We start from the raw sequence: 25312 nt of genomic DNA, 5'->3' as shown, positions 1-25312 counted from the left end.
TTTCTACCTTTCCGGAAGTACACACTGAAGATGCCAGTGGGCGAAACCTAGGTTTGTGTTGGAGGCGGCAGATTGGTCGGCCATTAAAGAACATTTGGAACTCTACTGTGTGTTCTCAATTTTATTTTATTTTACCCATTTGGGTTGAAGTATATATATATATATATATATATATATATATATATATATATATATATATATATATATATATATATATATACATATCTTATGTGACTTATTTTAACAGTGGAGCAATAATTCAGGATGTAGAATTCTGGCACTGAACAATTTTGTGATAAATGATTGTCCTTCCCTGAAAATTAGTCTTAGTGTTAGTGTGTGTGTGTGTGTGTGTGTGTGTGTGTGTGTGTGTGTGTGTGTAATAGTATATTTAAATTACAGTTATTGTAGGTAAGATAGCATTATAAGGTACTGATCTCAAAGTAATGTTCAGTAGAGTCTGGGATGCTTACACCTGTATCTCTACTCTGAATTATCTCATTGTGGAGCCTATTTTGGAAGGAGGGTGTTGGCTCAGATCCCAAGCCTACAGTGTATATTATCTGCATGTTCCTAAAGTCAGACTTCATTTACTTCAATTATAATCTCTCTTTTGCTCTCATTTCCACTGTGAATGAACACATTTAAGTTGTTAAAGGTCAGGATCCTTGAACTGCATCCCTTGAAACAAAATGGAAAAATAAACTGATTTTTACATTTTTTTCTACTGTAGGGCAAGCCCATCAACCCCCAAAGTTATATATGTACCAACTCAAAAAAGGAGGGAATTATCCCTGAAAAGGGCATCACTGTTGACACAACTCACCAACGGTGATTTCCTGGGGAAGAGCTCCAATCCTTGGTGGGTTGATCTTCCGGTAAATGACATTCTAGAGTTCAGTCTTCATCAACCTCTAGGCCTGTGGGTTAACCCTCTCTCTTTCTCTCACACACAAACACACACAAATATATATATATATATATATATATATATATATATATATATATATGTTTGTGTCTTTCGGCTTTTCCCGGTTAGGGGTTGCCACAGCGGAACTCCGGTCCACTAATGGTTGGCAGTAGATGTTTACATACTGGATTGCCGGACCTAACACACAACCTTTGGCAAAGGAATGCCCATTCACGCATGTCGCCACACAGAAGATGCTCTAACTGAGAATCGAATGCGCAATGTCTAACTGTGAGGCGACAACGCTACCGCAGCACCACCACCGCAGTATATATAAATATATATATATATATATATATATATATATATATATATATCCATTATTTTCAGGGAGAAAAAGAAATACAGGAAAAAACATTCCAAATCCATCATTCGATAAATAGTTTAACAGCTCAGGACATAAACAGCATAAATAGCAGAACAAAGCTTTTGAGTAAAAGACTCTTCAGTGTTTAATAAAATTGTCCTATCATAGCACAAGTATATATACAACCACACAGCCAAAGTACAAACTTAATAATAGCAGCAATTACATCCTTAAGGTTCCTCACATCTTAAAAAAAGTTCTCTTAAAACTGAGCCTCATTGAGGCTTATATTCTATCATGTCTTTCTTTTAAAATAGGTTTTATACTATTATTCACATTCAAACCTGGGATATGGTCAGCTCTAAAAAAATAATCCATTTATATTCGGCCAACTTCATTTTATTTATTAAATCACCCCCATTTTTATTTTTAAACGCAACTTGCAAGATTCTAAACTGAAATTTATGCTCTGCACCTGCAGTTGCTATATGCTTGGCCAAAGTATTTGTAAGGACATTTCTACGAATGTCAGAACAATGTGCACTTATTCCCTCTTTTAGCTTTTTATTTGTTTTACCAACATACAAACATTGGCAGCATACACAGTTAGCAAAATAAATCACATTTTCTGTGTTACATGTTCCAGCAGCTCTAAATTCAAATAGCTTTTGACTAATTGGGTGTATAAAACTTAAATCCTTATTAATATCTGTACAATGTGCACAGCTGTAACACGGTTTACTGCCAAATTTATTAATTTTTTTTGTAGCACATTATCTCTCCTTATATCCTTATAGCATAAATGTTGCTTTAAATTCTTTTCTCTTTTAAAAACAAAATGTGGTGTCTCACCTACTAGATCAACCACTTATTGACTGGAAGTAAGTATAGTCCAGTTCTTTTCAATTATTTGCTTAACAAGACCTGTGTGTCGATTATATTTCATCATATAATTCAATTTATCCATAGTTCTATTTAGTTTGGCTCTCTCCACCACAGCATTATAAGCCTTACCACTCAAATATGGTCTGGCTGTGTGATGCCTTAACCCAGTAACTATTCCTTTCATTTGTTGTACTATAACTTTATTATAACCCCTTTACATAAAAGAGTCTGCCATCTCATTAATTTCCAGCTCAAAAATTAGATCTTTCGTACTAAGTCTGTTAGCTTACATAAGCTGTTCTTTTACTACCCATTTAAAAATATGCTTGGGGTGTAAGCTTTGTGGGTGCATATACTTACTAACTTGTACATCTTTCCTATGAATTTTGGAATTAAAATACACATCATCTCTAGAAATTACTATATCCAAAAAGTAAATGTCATCCAAAGGTGAGTTCACTTCAAATCTCAAAAGGTTTGTGGTGGTGTGCAAGCATTCTACAAATGCAGTAAGTTCTTCCTTAGTGCCATTCCATAACAGGAAGACATCATCCAGAAATCTTTTAAAGAACACTAGATGTTCATTTTTAGAACACATCTCTTTTTCTGAGAATATGTACTGTTCTTCCCATCTAGCTAGAACTATGTTAGCATAGGTATTAGCTGTTGGTGTACCCATGGCCACCCCCAAACACTGATGATAATAGTCCTCATTAAACATAAATACATTATTATTCAAGACACAATACAACATAGAACATAATAGCTTCACTTTCATTGCATCGTATACCTTATGTACTGTTAAATATTCCCGTACTGATTCAATTCCATACTCATTGGGAATGACAGTAAAAAGTGACCTAATGTCCATAGTTACTAAAAAGATGTCAGAGCTTACATTTATTAAAGACCACTCATTTAACATCTGTAGAAAATCACGAGTATCTTTAATATAACTATAGCAGTATTTCAAAGCAGGAACTAGTTGTCTATCCACATATTTAGAAATTGCTACTGCAGCCCATTTCTTTCCTGACACAATAGGTCACATTGGTGGCCTGACTAAACTCTTATGGATTTTGGGTAGTCCATAAATAAAAGGTGTAACTGGGTTAATCATATACAAATAATTATATGTCTCTGGTGTAACTGAGCCATCCATCAGTAGTTCATATAAAAAAGTTTTAACCTTTATAATAACATCAGATATAAACTTCCAATTAACTTTCACAAAAATTGAAGTATCAGATGAAAATTCCTATCCATTCATTATATTGCACTACACCCATAATAACTATTTTCCTCTTTACCAGCTGATTTGATAATTATGTCTTTGTTCAAACATTAGGAAGTTAGAGCATCTTTTTCTTCACTACTAAGGTTAAAAAACGTACTTCCTTTTTGATTAACAAAATAAAGTTCATACAGTTCTCATTCACATATACTCACAAAAGCTTTTACAGTGGGTGTACTGTTAGGTATAAATGTGCTAGTCCGTTTTAAAACATTAAAAATTGAGAATGTTGATATAGCAGCTTTACATCAACATTTCTTGCAAAGCACCTTAGTTCAGTAAGCATGTCATTTAAATCACCTGCCACTAAAAGCACAAATGTTAATCCTTTACTCAAAAGTTTCAGTTGTGCTGCAATCAGCACACAGCTTGATAAATTAAACACATTAGTCACTATTGTCTTCAGGTCTTCATCTTTTGGTTTCTCAAATCTTGTCCTACCTTGCTGGTTTTGCAGCCTCTCTGGTCTGTTTTTCCTTGATGATTTCTCATAAATGTCTGACTGCTGCTGCTGCGATCTCTGACTCCTTATTTCACTTCCTCAGGTTTCTGCAAACTGAACTGCTGCTGTAAAAAAAAAATCACTCAGTTCATTTTCATTTTCACTACCCTTTTGAGTTGGCAATATAGTAATTCTGTCAGCGTCTTCACTCAGAACACTAACAGGATTAATATTATTGTTAGCTGGAATTTTACGTCTCACTGGAAGCTGTCCTTAGTAGTGAAGCTGTCTAATTCAGATACAGCATTCCCAAACTTTCCCAGCTGAAGCAGAGTGTATGTAAACCCTCCTACCTCATTCGCTGGTTGGCCATCAATTCTACTACTCGCTCATTCATTGGGTTGTCATCTTTGGGCCAAAAGAAGATATTATTGTTCTTAAAGACATTTATATCTCATAGTAATTTACGCTTTTTAACAGCAATGAGCCTGTCTTCAAATCTCTTCAGATAGATAAACAGGTCATTATATTCAGTGGCAATGGCAGCACATTCAAAGGCATGAAGTTGCTCATTTTCTAGTACTTGTACTACCTTAGCTAGCTCAGATTCATGTAAAGAAAAAAAGTAATTCATGAGCTTCATATATTCAGCTCCTAGCTGCGAGTTCATTTCTTGCCACTTTAATAATAAATCTTGATATCTGTTCCCATAAGTGGGCATTTTATTGATTCTAAGCCCTCTTGGAACAATACCCAGCTTTAAATAAACATTAAAGCTTAATCTCTGCCACTGTAGCCTTTTATACTGTTCCATTTTTAAACGTAGATACTTGAGGGCTTGTGCAATGTCACTATTTCATTATTAACATTCTTTTTACTTATTGACATATCTTCTTCTAAATTGGTACATAAATCCAGCAAAGGGTTATCACGAACCATTAACAGTCCTTTTAGTTTTATAGTTGGTTCTACAGTACCTGGGGCAGCATGTACTATAGCTGCAACATGAATAGGGCGTGTTGGCTGTGCTTCCATCTACCAAACATATTTGTTGAAGCAATCCACAAAGCAGGTAGCAATACAAAGTAACAGGTCTTCAGCAAATCAAAGGACTTGGATGAAAAGCAGTCAGAATTCCAGGAAAAAAAAAAAACAGTCCAAATCCGCCATTCGATAAATAGTTTAATAGCTCAGGACATAAACAGCATAAATAGCAGAACAAAGCTTTCGAGTAAAAGACTCTTCTTCAATATTTTATAAAATTGTCCTATCACAGAACAAGCATATATACAACCACACAACCAGTCAAAGTACAAACTTAATAATAGCAGCAATTACATCCTTAAAGTGCCCCACATCTTATAAAAGTACCCTTAAATCTGAGTCTCATTGAGGAGAAAGAGAAACAGAAATGATAAATTAAGATCAGCCGTTTATTATGGCTGGTTAAACTAAGCTAAAAATAAAAACATTGATGTGTTGGAGAAGTAGTAGAGAGTCATTTTTAAAATACATCAAATAAAATATTAGCAACAAGTATTTATTGAAGAAAATATTGGTTCAAAGGAATGGAGAGTTATACTGCAGTAACTGCTGAACTTTAGCATACTCTGGAACAAACTACCTACCTATATCAAACAAAGCTCCTCATTAGAACTCCAAGAAAAATCTTGATGATTGGATGGGAGATAGGAAATTTACCCCGGGGATCACTTCTGTGGCTCTGTTTGACAGGGGCACAGGAAAATAATTTTCTTGGGTGCTGAAAGCCAGGGTACTTTTTGGCTATGCTTTTATAGGCACTAGGGCCAGTAGCCTAGTACTTACCTATGAGGGAACACTACATAATCATGAAAGTTTGAAATACCGAATTTCAAACTTTCGAGACCATATAGCCAAAACCTCAAACTACCGAAAGACCAGAAAAGTGAATTTCAAAATCCCGACTATTGTGAGTTTGAAATTCATGCTTCTGGTGTTGCGTTATGGTGGAAGAGCAGGTAAGTATTTCTGTTTAACTGTGTTGGTTAGAGGTTTAGTGTGTAAGTGTGTGTTGTGAGTGGGATGTGTGTGTGCGAGGGGGATGTAGGCGTGTGGTGGTGTATTCATGTGTTTGTCTGGGTACTGCGACCTTGGAGCTAAAATATTTAAGTAAGGGGTTGTGGGGTGCACAGGGGGGCTTGCCCCCCCCCCGGTTTGTCTGTAGGTTAGGTTTGTGTGTTTGTGTTTGGGGGAAGGTGTGTGTATGTGTTTGTGTGTGGTGTATATTGTGTGTAGTTTTCAGTAGTTTGAATTTCGTGGTTTTGTTTTTTCAGTATTGTAGTGTTTTGGGTGTTTGGTCTTGGGATTTTGGACATTGGTAGAGTGAGTGTTTGGTATTTAGTAGTGGTTCCACCTATGAACCTATGTACCTACAGAAACTTTACTTAATGAGTCCTAGACATACCCCTGGATTCTCAAAAGCTTGCACGGAGTGCAAGATTGGTGCAGGAGCCCACGTAGGCAATATGTCTGCCGTGCGATCCAGACACAACCTGCAGGGGGCGTACACGAGCATTCCTGGACTAATTTTCCACAGACTAAGCCCTGGTATGCAAATCACCCCATTTGTAAGTGAAATCCATGCAAATGAGGTGATTTTGCAATCCAGGAAGCTTGCAGCAGTCTGTGCAAGACTAATGATATCTGTAGAAATGTACTCGGTTAGTAACCAAATACATTTCTGCAAAATCCAAAATGGAGCTATGATAGCTCCAAATAAAGGCTGCATATCACTGAAGAAGCATGCCAATGGCCAAGTATAAGGCAATTGGCATTGCAAACAATACAAAAAAAAAAAAAAAAAATCAACTTTTATTTTTTTAGCTGATCTCGGCTGTTTAAGCGTAGGGCAGCGACGTTCAAATGGCATCGGGGGGAAAATAAAAAATAAACCTAAAATAAGCATTCTAACTAAAATCAGTATTCTGCCATGCAAGTCAATGACAGGCAGAAGACAACCTGGCCACCTGGCCAGTGAGTAGTGGTTTCTAAGGGGGGAGGCTCAGTGTGACACATGTAACTATGCATTAGCAGGCAATCCTATGCAAATGAGGGGAATTATAGTGAATCCCAGTTTTCCCCAGCATATGAGTCAGGTCCCAACAGTGTAAGAGTATGAATAGATGGGTGCAAGCCTAGGAGGTAGGTGACATCATGGGGGTGTTTGTCAGGCATACTGTAAGCGGATTGGAGCCCTGTGGCTCGGGTTTGCTCCTAGCTTAGCACAGCTAAGCTAGGGGGTGTGTCTAAACCTGCCTAGCACTCTTTACAAAGTGTAAGCGGGTGTGCACGTCGCACATTGGGTCATACAGGAAGAAAAAAGAAGTTAAACCAGGAAATAGCAGCAGTGTGCACATTTGAGCACTCTGTTTGCGTGGTGCGCACACAGACTTAAACAGGGAGGCAATGGGAATGGAAAACAGCAGTAGGAAGGTATTCAAGGAGAACTAGCATAGCTGGCAGGTGAAATGTATCAGAATCAGATAATTACACAGGCAGCAGACCAGCCCAGCCTAGAACACTTCTATAAACTAAGCAAACACCTTCCATTCTGGTTTTTCCTGCACTCTACACCACTGATGTATACAAGTGGGGAAATTTTAACAAACACACCTACAAAATGAGAAGGGCTGCAGCAGGCAAAATAGAACAACATGTGCAAGAGGCTGAGGATGGTAAGGATGTTAATGTTGCCGAACAACCCACAGTGAGGAGACGGAGAAGAGTGTACAGACCCAGGGTAACCTATCAGGGGCTAAATGATCTGGAGAGAGTGGAGCACTATAGGGTGGACAGAGAACTCCTACAGCAAACTTTTGTGCTGTGCCAGCCACACCTGACACACCAAACTTACCGAGGGGAACCCATCCCAGTAGATACCAAGGTATGTGTAGGCCTAGGTATACTAGCTACAGGTACCACCCAAAGCACAACTGGGGATATCATGGGCATCTCACAGGCATCAGCATCTAGAGTATTCCACCAGTTCCTGGATTCCATGTCAGCACATGTCAGTGAGCACGTATATTTCCTCAACACCCATGAGGCGTTGACCAGCAATATGTGTCTCTTCCACCAAATAGCAGAATACCCTGGGGTAATGGGTGCTGTAGACTGCATGCACATATGCATCAAAGCACCACCTGGTGAGCAGGGTAGGGCCTACATCAACTGCTGGGGCATCTCCTCCATCAACTGCCAGGTCATTTGTGATGCCCAGGGCATTATAATGAATGTGTGTGTACTGGCTGCCCTGGAAACTATGACAATTCCCAAATATGGCATCTGATGCAGCTGTACCAGAGATTTGCCAATGGGGACATCCCCTACGGTCACCTAGTGAGGGATGCTGGGTACACACTGGAGCCATGGCTGATAACACCCATCAGAAATGCACACACACCTGAACAACAATGCCATAATGAGGTACACACACAGACCAGACATATAATAGAGCATGTGTTTGGGATGCTCAGGTCACAATTCCGGTGTCTGGACACATCCGGTAGAGCCTTGCAGTATTCACCAGCTACATGTGCCCAAATTGTAATGGTATGTGCTATGCTACACAATATTATCCTGCAGAAACAGCTGCAGCAGGAACAGTATGGTGCAGGGCCACACAACCCCCCACCAGTGCCAAGACTTGCACAGGCACAGAGTGACCCAGAGGAGGAACAACCTGAACCTGCCCCAGTAGGCAAAAGAAGGCATGTCCAGTATGTTCTGGCCTTGGCAAAGAGGCAATGCATAGCACATGCCCTGACACAGTAGTGACCCAGGGAATGACACCTCTCTCTGACTCGCACATACAGTAAAAAGGATGCCAAATATGACACTACCTGTGCTCAACCATGTGTAGGGAGTATACTATGTGCATCCGACATAGGCACCCCTCCAGCACCATCCACAAGTGAGGCACACCCTCAAGGTAAGTCAATCAACCTACCAATTGCCAAATGGAGTAGAATGTGTTGTTACCTGTAGCTATGGTATGGATGTGAGCGTGCAAGAGAATTGGGTGGCTGAATATTATGGCAGCAGACAGTAGATACCCATAGTGGCACCATGACATCTGTAACACATACTAGAGTCACCATAGTAGCCAGTACTACACAGGGGGACAAAACCCACTGCAGGAAATGTGCTGAGCTACATGTGTGTCCATATGACCCACACATGCCAGTCAGGACAGTTCACATACCCAACATCAGTCTCAGCCAGCAGGACAGGTGTAGGCAAACCCAAACAGAGCCTGTTCCATGACCCCAGAATGATGGCTACAGTTAACCTCCCCTCCAGGCCTACACAGACAGGCCACAGCAGGGCAGGTAGTGGTATGTTAGTTCTGAAGGGTAGGAAGTCAGACAATAATATGTAGGGCAACCAAAGCCATGATCTCTAGTACACTGGTATGCCTCTAGTCAGCATGATAGTTAGCAATACAGAATGAAATGGAGTACCTGACATATCAGTACAGTCATAGCAAATGTGTACACATTTCACATATGCTCCCCCATCCTTCATTGTAATGTAATAACAGTCAGGTGTGCCTCCCACTCCTGTTTAGAAATGTAGAAATAGTCAGGTGTGCTCCTATCCTACATAGTAATGTAATAACAGTCAGGTGTTCCCTCCACTCCTGTGTAGAAATGTAGAAACAGTCAGGTGTGCCACCCCCTGCTATGCAGAAATGTAATAACTGTCAAAGCCAAATGATTGATGGATACCCTGCAGAGACAGCATGCTACCTGTCGGTGTACAACACAACAATCAGCACTGCAGTGCAAATCACCTGGACATGATCCACAAATTCAATACAGACAGCCATACTGGGAATGCTCACACAGAGAAATTAAGGCAGTGTCAGTCTACAACATACTAAAAGGTCATACTGGGCATGCTCACACACTTAAACACATGAAGACCATGACTGCAAACACCAGTGGACCAGACATATCTGGCAGTTGCAGTTGTTAGTGGAGACACTCGTCAGTATGCACCACTCATGCCTTGCACACACAGTGGATAGGAATACAGATATATATGTCAGGTCAACACACGATAATAAGCCAAAGGTAGATGTACATAGATGTGTGGAAGAGGGTGACTGTGAGAAGGAGCCATCCAGGCATGTCCCACCCAGCACACAGCCAACGGGCCCCAAACACATGAGGTGCAGATGTCACTCACTGCAGATTCTAGCCACCAGTATCTGTCAGCAATACAGACTATGTGGTGCACGTGCCATCTGTGCAACACGACTGTTCAAGGAAGTAGCCATCTAGCAGCTGTATACACGTACCTGTGACTTATGACCCCGTGTGTACCCGCATGTGGCGTGTCACCCCTAGATGAATGGGTTATCGCCCATGCACACAGTGCCCTCCCCACAGCCCTACTATGACAAGCCTGCTGAGGTCATCCAATGTGAAATACACCTTTGGGAGAGTTGTACCCAGTAATTTCTGTGGTGCGTCTCATAACTGCGTACTGCTGCAGTATGATAAATTAGCTAGGTAGGAGTTCTAACTCCAGACTTGGTATTTGTGTGCATGTCTGTCTGTCTCTGACTGTGTAGAGAGCAATATTTTTTAGGGTACTCACACTCCTTACAATTCATATAATCAACTTTGGCAAGGCTGCTGATGTCACCCACCTAGAAATACAACTCTGGGAAAGTTGTAGCCCAATGATCTCCATAACATGTCCTGTACCTGCGTACTGCTGTAGTGTGATAAAGTAGATAGATAGAAGTTCAAACCCCAAACTTGGTAAGTGTGTGTTTGTGTGCGTGTCTGACTGTGTAGAGAACAATGCTTTTTAGGGTACTCACTCTCCTTATAATTCATATACTCAATTTTGGCAAGGCTGCTGATGTCACCCACCTTGAAATACTCCTCTGGGAAGATTATAGACAGTAATCTCCATAGCACATCCTGTAACTGCGTACTGCTGTAGTGTGATAAAGTAGGTTGTTAGGAGTTCTAACACCAGACTTGATAACTGTGTTTGTGTGCGTGTCCGACTGTGTAGAGGGCAATGCTTTTTATGGTACTCACACTCTTTACAATTCATATACTCATCTTTGGCAAGACTGCTGATTTCACCCACCTAGAAATGCACATCTGGGAAGGCTATAGCCCTGTAATCTCTGTAGCACATCCTGTAACTGCGTACTGCTGTAGTGTGATAAAATGGTTAGATAGGAGTTCTAACTCCAGACTTGGGAGCTGTGTGTGCATGTCTGTCTGTCACTGACTGTCTAGACAGCAGTGCTTTTTAGGGTACTCGTACTCCTTACAATTCATATAATCAACTTTTTCTAGGCTGCTGATGTCACCCACCTAGAAATACACCTCTGGGAAGGTTGTAGCCCAGTAATCTCTGCAGCGTGTCCTGTAACTGTGTATAGCTGTAGAACTGGGGTAGGGTTCCATCCCCACCTATGGCAGTTCTGGATATTTTGTGTGTGTTTCAATGTCTGTGTACAGAGCAATGCATTATGGGCTAGTCACACTCAGTACATTTCAAATGGCCTACATTGACAATCTTGCTGATGTCATTCATTGTGAAATACACCTTTGGGGAATGAGTTCTCTAGTAGTCCCCATGGTGCATCCTAGAACATCTCCATGCTGTAGTGTAACAAAGACCTCTGTTACGGCTTCTATACCCACATGTGTCACTTGTGAATGTTTTGTGTGTGTTTCACTGTCTGTGTAGGGAGCAATGCCTTTTAGGCTAGTCACACACTGTACATTTCAAATGGCCTACTTTGGCAATCCTGCTGATGTTATTCATTGTGAAATACACCTTTGGGGAAGGCGTCCCCTAGTAATCCTCATGGTACATCCTTTAACAGCTCCATGCTGTAGTATGACATAGACCTCTGTTAGGGGTTCTATACCCACACATGTCAGTTGCGGATGTTTTGTGTGTGTGTCACTGTCTATATAGGGAGCAATGCATTTTAGGCTAGTCACACTCACTACAATTCAAATGTCCTACTATGGCAATCCTGCTGATGTCATCCAATGTGATATACACCTTTGGGGAAGGAGTACTCCAGTAGTCTCTATGACATGTACTGTAATTGCATAGTGCTGTAGTTTAATAGACTAATTAATTAGGGGGTTTACTCCCAGACATGACAGGTGTGTGTGTGTTTGTAACACATATCTTGTGTTGAGGTGGTTGTGAGTGTGTGACACCTGTGGCCAATGTACAGTGAGTTTTGCATATTTCTTACATGGTGTCCCTACTATATATCACAATGTCCTCCATACAGGGATAACAGATATAAAATAGCTGAGAGGCTGTGGTGCAAAGCCATAACCAGACATGTGACATCAAGGCCACACAATCACAGTTAGCAACCCCAGTATTACCCAGAGCACACTCTTAACCCATGTCTCATGCACACACACATACCTAGGCAACAGCTAATATGTGGGTAGTACACTGCATATTGGCCACTGATATTAACAATGGGGTGATAGCTGTGGGCTACAGAAAGCATGGTACCCTGTCCATCTGTCCAATATGCACACACATGCAGACAGTGCACCTTCCCCATGTTCCCCAATGGACACCTAAAACACGTGTGGTGCCATCACATGACCCACAAAGGACATACCATGCCTGGCAACATGCCCTGTATTGACAGATGCCACTGACACCAGGGAATGCCATTAGCATGCTATCAATTTAGGTGCAGGGTAAACCTGCTGCCCATTACCAGTTCCCACCACAGTTGGGCAAGACTAGCACATCTGATTATAATCTGTGTTCACAACACGGGCCAGACACCTGAGGTACAGTTCCACATGTCAATGTACATGTATGTGGGAGGTGCGCACATCCCATACAACGTCCATGTCATGGACCAAGGAACACATACATGGCAAGCAATGCACAGCATTGGCCACACGCAATAGTCACCCAGGTGACTGGATGGGGGATATAATACCCACCTCTGTGGGCAAATGCAGACACTACAGCCTGAGCCACAATGCAGACCATCATCATCATCTGGCCTGATGCCAAGGTATACCCAACACCTAGCCTTGTACAGCCATCTGGCACAGTCGACCACCACACACCTGTGCAGACATGCAAACATGCATGTCAGTACTGGCACCCTGTGTGTTTGTGTATGTGCTTTATGGTACATATGTTCACATCCACAGTCCCTATAACCCCCATTGGCATGCGGAATCATGTTGTCTGATGTCAGACACCTCCCCATGCCCTTTGCCCATACAACCCCCATATGACCCGTTTGGTGCATGTGATACCTGCACAGTGATGTGTTGTGGCAATCCCACTACTTCTTCTTCTTCTTTTGGCTTTTCCTGGTTAGGGGTCACCACAGTGGATCATCTGTCCGCTCATGATTGGCAGTGGAGTTTTACAGTGTCGAGTTGCCAGCCCGGCACCCAACCTTCCACAGAAGGCACACATACACACACACACACACACACACACACACACACACACACACACACACACACACACACACACACTCACACCTAGGGCCAATTTAGAGTGTCCAATCTACCTGCAGCATGTCTTTGGGATGTGGGAGGAAACCGGAGCACTCGGAGGAAACCCACTCGACCACAGGAAAGACATGCAGACTCCGCACAGAAGGCACCCCAGCCAAGGATCGAACCGGAGAACCTCTTGCTGTGAGGCAGCAATGCTAACCACTGCACCACCATGGCCGGCCTTTGTGGCAATCCCACTACTGATGAGTTGTAATCCTGGCCCTGCCAAGTGTGTCAGTATGTGTGTGTGCCCCTGTAACATTGTGGCTGTGTTGACTCTGGCACCTGATCATGTGGACAGGCATGTGTATGTCACCTACAGTTTAACTACCATATCCCTGTTGCAGATGTCATTCAAATCACATATATGTTCTGAGGGCTCCACAACAGTTAACTCATGTGGCGCATCCAATAACTGCATAGAACTGTGATAGCACTATATAGTCATCAGCGGTTTGATACCCTGTGCTAGTAGGTGTGTGACACAAACATGCTTAGGTTTTACTCTCCCACCACTCCCTGACTTGTCTTTGCCTCTGTCTGCCTCTTCCACTTCCTCATTGTTGGATGTGGTGACCTACACCTGCTTTGCTTGTAGCAGCATGTGCATTTTAAGTGATGCTCATGATCAGCTGATGCCCTCTGCATGAACTGCAGCCCTCCCCTAGCTGATTGCATCATGTGGACCAGCTGTGGTAACATTCCCATAGTCAATTGCATGGAAACACAGTCCAATATCTAGGAACATCATATTGGTATTGGCCCTTTTCATTCACTGTGAGCAGGAACTAGATCTGTTGTTTGCCAAACAGCATCTCAGATGGATTGGGGAGTTATCTATACCAACATACACTGTGGAAAAAGGGCAACACACAGCAGGGGGATGTCCCTGACCTGACTGCAGACTGTAAGTGCTGCTATACTGCATTTGGAGTACTGTTGGTTTAACTGTGTGTGTGTGTGTGTGTGTGTGTGTGTGTGTGTGTGTGTGTGTGTGTGTGTGTGTGTGTGTGTGTGTGTGTGTGTGTGTGTGAGTGTGGATATGACTGTCCTACATGTCTCAATACCTGCCATGTCAGTTCCATGTTTATGAGGAATCCCCATATGCAGGGCCATCTGCAGACAGGACAGTGTGTTGTGCCTTTGGTTTCATGTGTTACCAATGGAGCATCTATCTGTAGACTGCAGAAGTTAGAGTGAGGATTACAGTCTGTAGATGGTGAAAGATGTGACAGTTACTGGCTTCTTATCCCTCATAGGACATATGTTGCAACAAACCCTGTTACAACAGGAAATGTATGAGGTTATCGCAGTAACATGTATTTTATGGCCCTGTGCATGTGCTTCCAGCCACAACTCTGCCAACCTGTGTACTTATGTCGTGCATGAAGTGGTGCATATGTGCTGTACACAATAATTAGTGTCATCATATCTGATAACAAGCCAGTGAGATATCAGACTGCTACACATGTTATGTACAATAGGGCTTATATATGGTGACATAACCTGGACATTATGTGAATGTTTGTACAGTACTGAGGTCTGTGTACTTATGCTGAATGTCGACAGTGTGTGTATGTACTTTAGCCTGTGTACAGACTGTGGTATATGTCATTGTTCTAAGTCCCGTCCTAGCTGATGTTGCATGCTGCTCCACTGTATGGTACCATATTGGTGTACATGTTTGTAGGGCCATACACACACATGTCCCATACCACAGATAGCTATTAGACCAAACTGTGTAGCAGCCCAGTATATGTAGGGTCAGTCTGTGAGTAGCACATATGAGGATGGTGTCAAACAGATAGTCCATATACTGTAATATTATGCTAGCTTAACATATGTGGCTGTGGGTGTGTTCACATTGGTTGTGGTTATGCACTTTCACACAGCTGTATCTTACCCTGTGGTGTGACATGCCTATATAGCCTGCTATATATGCAGGTACATGTGCATTCCCCCATAGGAGATGTAGGCCGGTGTTGAGCCAATCTGCCTGTAGCCTGTGCAGTGCATTGTGACATGCCTAGCAGCTTAGTGTGCTTACCCAGTGAGTTGTCATGTTCAGATACTTGCCAGATGTACTGCTGCTGGGCCTCCCTTAACAGTCATGTATGTCAGACAGAGCAGTGGGATGCTGCACAGATGTATGTCAATATCTAGTGGGTAGTATGTGGCCATGGTACCCCTGTACCAGTGGTTATTATGTGTCAGGCCAGACAGGGGTGTGTGAATGCATAACCTATGGTGGCAAATGTATTCCAGTTGTTATGTGTTATACCCATCTACATGGCTGTCTCCATCCATATTGTCAGGCATGGTACACATGTTTAGCATGTTTAGCAACTGGCAGTGTATGTGGTGTTGAGTGCTATCAGTACATGGCTGCATCCATTTCTGTTTCTAACCTCAATTCCCTGACTAAGGGTATGTTGCAGACTATCCTGTAACACCAACAACTTGCTTAGTGTATGGCAACAGTTTTCCACATTTGTGCCTATGCTCCAGCCTCTGTCCTCCACCTACATACCAAGCTTTGCACATATGACATTTTGGGTCAATTCTAAACTCCCTTGATCTCTCTCTCTTAAAACCAGGCTGCCTCGTGGTTTTGGTGTCTTTTCAGGCTTGCTAGTTGTTGCTGAAGTACCTACCAAGAGGAGAAAATGCTGAAAGAAGAAAATGAGCCACTTTTGTGATTTTAAGTATTTTCTTCTGATTTTTTGTTAAGTTTTACTGCTTTGCCGCCTACTTTTTGGCATTTTCCGGCTTGCTAAAGTTTATATCTGTAACAGTAACAGTATTTGGAACACATCTAAAGCCTGTTTACTGCATTTCCTGTGTTGCACTTAATTTAAAATTGTTTTTTTCTCTAAAATCTGCATTTTACCCGATTTTGTGATTATTTTGCTGCTTGTGTATCTCTGCTACCTTTAAACTACAACAAAAAAAAAAATCTTGCTTTTTTCCCACTTTCTGAAAGTTAAGAAAGTTCAGTTACAGATTTGCTGTTCTGAACTGTTTGGAAGTTTCTAGAAGGCCAGTGATTGCTTGGGCTAAAGGGAAGTCTCTGTTCACCAGTGGGAGTGGTTAACACTGAACAGCCTGCCTGTCCCTGGAGGGGTGGTTACTACCTAGAAGCTGTAGTTTTATTGGCCAGTTTGGGTCAATTCTAAACTCTTTGATCTCTATCTCTTAAAACCCTACAACTCTCTTTTTGCACGGTTTTGTGCACTGAGCAGCGCCGGGCAGCGCCGCCTAAACAGGTTTAAACTATTCCAGACTCCCCAAAGTCTGCTCTTCACTTTTTCCCTTAGAACTGTTCAAACTCTCAAAGTAATCACTCTGTTCTCTTTCTAAAGCCATGCACTTGCTCAGCTCTTATAAGGAAACACTAACTAACTAAAGCACTACACCCTCCTTGACTTCTCATAAGTATTAGACTCCCGATTGGTCCTTCCTGATCAAGTGAAAAATCAGTTCCCTTCCCTAATCTGATCAGTAAAAAAAACAGTTCCCTATACTAATTTGGTATGTCCAAGGGTCAGTTTCAAGGTTACTCTCCAGTCCAGCTGGTGAATCTGGGAATTTTGAGGCAATGTTACAATTGCCTTATGTACACAGACAACCCTCTCCTCCTTCCAACAAACTCTAATACATGTGAGAGATGCAGTTACACAGCCAAACTGGAGGCAGAGCTCTCTCAACCCAAGACTGGCACAGTCAGTCAGGAGGAAAAGGTAACCACCCACACCACAAATCCAGTCTCAGACAGACCTATTGCATCTGCATACCCAACACATAAACACACAAAAACATACTCAGAGGCTCTAAATAAAAATCTGCCTAAACAGCAAAGACCTCCTAAGCAGATATCCAAGCAACAGCCACCCCTCAACAATACCCACAAATCACATATCTCACAAAATCAGCGTGCCTCACAGTCACAGCCCATAAGGCCAAACAACACACAAAATACACTTATTATAGGGGACTCTGTTGTCCAGCACACTGATGTTCCACTCACCAGACTGAACAAGGAGAAGGTCACTGTAAGCTGCCTGTCAGGTGCCAGGATCTGCCACATAACTCAAGCACTCAGGTCACCCCAAAGCAAGTACAAATATGACTCTGTCATTGTCCATGCTGGTGTGAATGACCTGAGACGTACCTCCCTGGACTACATGAAAAGAGACATAGAGGAGCTCTCTGACTATGTAGCCCAGGCTGGTATGTCCCTGACCTTGAGTAGCATCTTGCCCTCACCAAGAATGATGCCACAGTATAAAGACAAAATGATCAGTTTCAACAATTGGCTAAAGTATTGGTGTCATTCAAAGGGGATCCAGTGTCTGTCAGCCTGGGATGACATGCTCAACAAGCTACGTTGCTTCGCTAGGGATGGGTTGTACCTGTCACACTTAGGCTTTCGTATACTGGCCAAGGCTCTTGCCACCCCCATGGTGCCTTTTTTAAGCAAGGCTCAAAGGATAAACCCACCTCCATAGACAACCCAAAGATAAAAAAACTAAAGGTAATGCTACTCAATGCCAGAAGTCTAAACCTCAAGATGCACACACTCGAGACTCTCTTCAGAATAGAGAAAATTGATGTCTGTGCAGTAACAGAAACCTGGTTCAAGGCTCCTGAGAGCACCCCAGCACTACCAGCTTATAACTCATACCATGCGTTTAGGCCCCAAAACTCAGACTGAAGCACAAAAGGAAGGGGAGTATCTATATTCATCAAAGATACCTACACCTCCAGGTTAGTGGCACTGCATGAAGCATCGGAAACCATCCATGTGCAACTAACAGTGGGCAAAACTGCCTTTCAGTTTGTAGCTTGCTACAGAACACCCTCCCTATTACAGGAACCCCACTTGGCATTCCCGAGAACACTGGAGAATAAGAAGGTCTCTCCAAACACTATGTTATTGGGTCACTTCAACTACCCAAACATTGAATGGGAAAACTACTCAAGCCCAAACACCCTCGCCCAACGGTTCCTTGAATTTATAAACTCTAATGCAATGGAACAACTGGTCACCACTCCCACAAGAGGGAACAACATATTGGACCTGGTCATCACCAACATGGGGACTCTATGTTCCACACCAGAGGTAAACCCCTCATTGGTAAGATCAGACCATAAACAAATTTCCCTGGACATCCATATCCCGTCCCCACCCTCTGCCAAGGAAATCACTGTAAAGAATTTCTCCAAAGCCAACTTTGCACTTCTCAAGACTGAGGTGGAATCCTTCAAAGCCCCTGGGCCAGAGGATATTACAGCCCAATCCACAGAATCCTTTACAAATGCATTCTATGAGCACCTGCAGGAATGCATGGATCGTGCTATCCCAAATAAAACCAAGACTCACTCCTCCAAAAACAGGAGACCGGTCTGGTGGACCCCAGCCATAAATAAGCTATACAACAGAAGGAGGAAGCTACTACATGACAGAGCAAAATCCCAAAAAGGGAAGGCATCTCTGATCAGTATTAGCAAGAAACTTCGATCCCTCATAAAATCATCAAAGGCCAGTTTCGAAAGGAAAATTGCCCTAGACACTAAAGATAATCACAAGGCCTTCTTTAGTTATGTCAGAAACATGGGCAGAAACTCCCAGATATGCTCTGAATTTTTGCATAATGGTACAAAATATACCGAACCTACAGACATAGCCAACATCCTGGCAGACAGATTCAGCACAAACTTCTCTCCCCCTTCCCCCCAAAGGAGCAAACGCATATCCCAACTGAATGTAACCTCCCTGACATCACAGATGCACAGGTGAAAGCTGCCCTCTCCAAAGCAAAAAACACAGCATCTATGGGACCAGACGGTGTCCCAGGCTGTGTCTTACATGAGCTCCAAGAAGAACTGAACCCTCACATTAAGTCACTGTTCAAACTTAGCCTTACTACAGGATATGTACGCAAAGAATGGTGTACAGCTACAGTGGTCCCACTCCATAAAGGTGGTGCCACAATGGACCCCGGAAACTATCGCCCCATAAGCCTGACTAGTCTGGTCTGTAAAGCTATGGAGCGTATTATCATGGAACTCATAAACAAAGACATTGGGAGCCTCTGGACACTGGACCCTACCCAATTTGGCTTTGTTAAGGGCAGATCTTGCCTCTTAAACCTAGTTGATTTCTTTGAAACAGTTACCAAAGCCATAGATGAGGGCAAGGTAGTCCACACAGCCTACCTGGACCTCGCAAAAACCTTCGACACAATACCCCACTCGGGCATCATAAATAAGCTTACCAGCTTAAATATCAACCCCTATATCACAAGATGGGTTGCAAACTGGTTTAGAGATAGAATCCACATGGTCAGAATCACAGGTGCCATGTCCAAATCCAAACCAGTTACAAGTGGCGTCCCACAGGGCTCAGTTCTGGGACCTTTCTTGTTCGGTATATACTTCTCTGAAGTTCAGCCTAACACGGGGGGATTATGGCTGACAAAGCTCGCAGATGACGGCAAAATGGGGGCCATAATCAAATCTCCAGCTGACACAAGCATCCTCCAAAAGGGTCTCACGGAGACGGATGCTTGGTGCCAAAGCCACAGCCTCAAGCTAAATGCTAAAAAGTGCATAGTCATCCCCTTTGGGAAAAATAAGGTACCCACAAATTACCACATAGGTGGTAATCCATTAAGTACGGAAGAAGTAGTTAGAAATTTGGGGACCAATGTAGATAGTAATCTCTCCTTTGATAATCACATTGCCAAAGTGGTTAGAAAGACCTTCTATATAGCCCACCTTATCACGAAAGGGTTCGCATCTAGATCAAGAGAGGTCATTGTGCCCCTCTACTCATCACTCATCAGGCCCATAACTGAATACAATGCCCCTTTTGGGATGTACCTTACCCGACACCTGCAGCAACTGGAGAGACCCCAAAAGTACCTCACCAAGAGGATCATGGGCCACAAACAGATGTCCTATGCAGCTCGACTAAAGAAACTCCAGCTCTACTCAGTTGCTTACTGCCTACTCAGAGGCGATCTATGCCTGACGTACAAAGCCATGTCAAACCCAGAATTAATGGTCATGCTCCACCTCAAAAAATCCAAGTCCCTAAGAGCTACATGCTCTAGTGACCTAAACCTCAGCACAAAAATAAATAGGACATGCTGGTGGATTCATTTCCCAAAGGCTCCCCTCACTCTGGAAAAGAATCCCAATTCATGTTAGACATAGCCCCTCGCTGACCCTCTTCAAGCGAAATTTGGACGCGTGGATGGGAAATCGCAAATTCACCCCTGGGATGTCTGCTGTGTCCCTGCTAGACAGAGGCACAGTAAACTAATCTTAAAAGGGTACCTTCTGTGACCTACTTTACAGAGGCACAGTAGGCTAATCTAATAGGAAGGCGGAAGCCAAATACAGTCTGGCTAGGCTTATAAATGCCCTAGGGCAGATAGCCTAGTATCTACCTATGAACCTATGAACCTATGCAATCCAATATCCAGCACATGCAGTTCCTGACTCCAGGACCCTCCACAACACGCTACAATGCTTTAACAGTAAGCCAATTCACCTGTAAACAGTCAGGGCAATATCTGTAACATATCAAGCAGATATGTCATTCTACCATAGGGAATGTACAATGTGGAAGGAGTACAAATTACAATGGTGCACATATGCACACATATCTATACACTGACAAATATATTCATATATATACATATATATATATATATATATATATATATATATATATATATGTATATATATATATTCAGATATTGATATATATATATATATATATATATATATATATATATATATATATATATATATATAGAGAGAGAGAGAGAGGAAGTATATATATATATATATATATATATATATATATATATATATATATATATATATATATATATATGATATATATGTAATGAGGGATGAGTACAGTGGGACAATTACCCCCTTTACTCTGGATTAAAAGCCCTCAGTGATGAGGTTTGCCACATAGCCTGGTAGTACAGGTGTGCTCTCTGGAGCGTTGAACCAGGTCCCATTTACTGCACAGATATCGATGTTCCCCATTTGTAGGTGTGCCTCAAGAGAGTGACTCTTTAAGTTTAGACGTCTAGCATTCAGTAGCCTTACCTTCAGTTTTGTATGCTTGTATCTGTTATGGTGTTGGTTTTGTCCTTTGAACCTTGCCTACATAAGGCACTATGTGGGTGACAAGAGCTGTAGCCAATAACCTGAATCCCAGGGGCAACAAGTGCAGACCATCTCTGGCAAAGCATCGTGGTTTGTTAATCATGTTGCCCCAGTCTGACAGATACTGGATCTCCTTTGAATGACATCAGGAGCTTAGCCACTTGTTGGAGTCATTGCTGTGTATATGTATATGTCTGAGTGTTCATATGTATATATTTGTACATATATATCTCCATATATGTATGTGGATATGTATATGTCCATATATGCATGTGGATATGTATATGTGTATATATCTATATAAGTATGTGGATATATGTGTACACACATATGTTTACCAAATGTCCAGAACATGGAGTGGAGTCCTACCTCAGCACAGCACCAGTAGTCGCAACCCCTTAGTGCAAGGGGATGTCATGGATGTATTGCAGGTATACATGTAGACTGTTGCTACTGTCATAGGGGTGTCTTAACAGACATGTTGGGTGTGGGAGGTCACATCTGCTGTAGACATGTGCACCATTGGCTAGGGACAGACATCCTGAGGGCATCATAGTACAGAACCACTGCTAGCACAGTAATGATCCTGTGGACTACAGCAGGGATATGACTAATATATGTGGACAGTCTGGCACTCTGTGGTCAGTCCAGAAGTGTACACATGTCCCTCTTCATGCAAGATATGTGGACCATGTCTCCCATTGTGGATGTTACTAGCCATGTACATGGATATATCATGACAATACTGGAGTACATATGCCCACACAGTGTATGCATGCACACACGCCAGTCTGTCCTGACACATAATACCTGGTGGTGCTGAGTACACATGGCAACATACTACCCAGTAATAGTGACATACATCTGTACGGCATACCACTGCTTTGTCAGAAATACACACCAGTAATGCTGGCCTGGCTGGAGTATGTCTTGCAAGTAACTGGACATAACAGCACACTGGTAATTACAGTAGGCTGATAGGCAATTCACAAAGCACTAGCCAAACCACAGGCAGACTGCCACAACACTGGAATACCTATTGTATGGGAGAATACACATTTACCTCTGATTATAGTGGGCTCGACACACAGGTCACAGCACAGCATAGCTGACACCTGTTAGAAAATGCATACCCGCATCCAATGTCAGCACAGCCACAGGCACATATAATACACAAGCTTAAAACTTGAGTGGCATATAACATCAGACAGAAAAGGATAGAGAACAATGGCATCTACCACAGTCTGTACAGAGCCCATTGTTCGTAAGCGCAATACACATACAGCTGTCAATCTTCCTAACTCAGGGTTTGTAACCTGTGGCTCTGGAGTCACATGTGTCTCTTCAACCCTGTGTGGCTCCTTGTACCTCTGAGGATTAATGGACACTCTACCACACAACACACATGCACACACACACACACACACACACACACACACACACACACACACACACACACACACACACACACACACACACACACATCAAGCAATTACAACACAGGAACACAATTATGGACATATGTTAGGTATTGTTCTTATACACTTAGTTATATTATATTTAGTATAACTATATATGAAACTATATATGCTCTGCTCTCTTCATTGTAGGAGTCAGATAGCTGTTGTGCCTCCTGATGAATTTAGTTTGGTGGGTTAGGGGTCAAGAATGGCTCTTTGCATAGTGAAGGCTCCAGACCTCTGCCCTACATACACAGACAACAGTACTGTAAACAAAAATACAGAATGTCCCAGTAATGTCCTCAGAAACAGCCCCAACTATACACAACATGTCAAGTAGTCTGTTATCTGACTGGCTTGTTATCAGGTATGATGTCAATAAATAATAGTGTACAGACCATATGCACCATATATATGTGGGCTTCATTTGCACAACACATGTGTGTACCTCTGCAGTCTAGAGGTCAGTGTATGTAACAGTGTGCTATGCCCCTGTAAGTCAGTGAATTGGGGGTATGCACCTTAAGTATCCTAGCGTGTTACAACATGTGAGGACCACCAGTAGTAAGTTGCCTTAAGGTAGGCGGATGTACATTACCATACATTTCTCCTTGTGGACATTGTTGGCCTACTGCTTACTGCCATCAGTGCGATTGTGATGATTTCAGTTATGTATTGTTATGTGACAGATACCACCCGTAGTGTCAAACCAGGTCTTTTCCCCCTAGGGATTGCATGTAGTGTATTTAGAGGCCACTGGGCTATACATCTGCATTATATACTGTTGATTGCTTGTTATGCTGTGGCCAAGTCTGTCTTTCCTGTTGTACTACTTGAAGGCCTTGGCATGGACACCAACAGATGTGATGTTTTCAGATTACTGTAATAAATGATCTGTTTGAGTGTTGCATTACTCTGTTTGTATGTATGTCAAAGCATAATCAGCTATATGCCATGGCATATACAACTGTAATAGTACACAACTGAACCTTTCCTATGTATACAAACCTGTGTGTTGTGTTAAATCCTTTGACTTCTCTGTGGGTATATGTGTCAGGCAACAATTGTCTGTGGTATGGGAGACTCATACACTGTCCATCAGATGAGGTTGCAACTGTAGGGATACTGGCTGTTCAGTATGTATATTCCTAGACATACCTCTGTGTGTGTATGTGTAGTTACATATATATATATATATATATATATATATATATATATATATATATATATATATATATATATATATATATATATATATATATATATATATAAGTATCTGCATACATGTGTCTGTGTATATGTATCATAGGACTGTTTATTGCTTACACATTGTACATTCACTATGGTAGCCAGACTGTACTGTATGATATGTTATCAGTACCAGCCTGACATAATACAGGTGGGATGGCTTACTGTTAACATCTTGTGTCCATGTAGTGCCAGGTGCTGGATATGGCATTTGTAACAGTTGGTCATGTATTGCAGGGCAAACCTGTTGTGTTGGGTGGGGGATATCAATACGTGTAAGACATATGTTGCTTGAGCCCCCTCACCCCATTAATGGTGCCTGTGTTCATATATGTCTTTGTTATGTTCTCTATTATATGTATAGATACATATCTGTATATATATATATATATATATATATATATATATATATATATATATATTTATATATGTATATATATTGATATACATGTATATATATATATATATATATATATATATATATATATATATATATATATATATATATATATATATATATATATATATATATATATATATATATATATATATAAATATACACGCACACACACACACACACACACACACACACATACATCTAGATGTTAAAGTACATTTTCTGTACTGTTGAATGATTGTGCTGGATGATATGTTTGTGATAACATCAAATTTATGCATATCTGTCATGGCTTAGTGGTGAATCCCATTCTCGATGGTTTTTAGGGTCCTTGGTTCGAGCCTTGTACAGGCTGTTTGTTTTGTTGCTGGGCAGAACACGGGCCATTGGATACAAAGTGATTAAGGCACTTTAAAGCAGTTGTAAGGGGGTTTGCACGGGTTTGAGCAGTGGTAAGCACTGGCTATAGTTTCTTACACTCAGTTAGCTTCTACTTTGCTTAATCTGTGTAGGCAATGCT

Source organism: Protopterus annectens, chromosome 1.part0 (assembly GCF_019279795.1).
Source record: "Protopterus annectens isolate FY-2018-M chromosome 1.part0, PAN1.0, whole genome shotgun sequence".
In the NCBI taxonomy this organism is placed as follows: Eukaryota; Metazoa; Chordata; order Ceratodontiformes; family Protopteridae; genus Protopterus; species Protopterus annectens.
The sequence above is the reverse complement of the archived record's forward strand: the minus strand, read 5'-3'. Positions refer to the sequence as shown.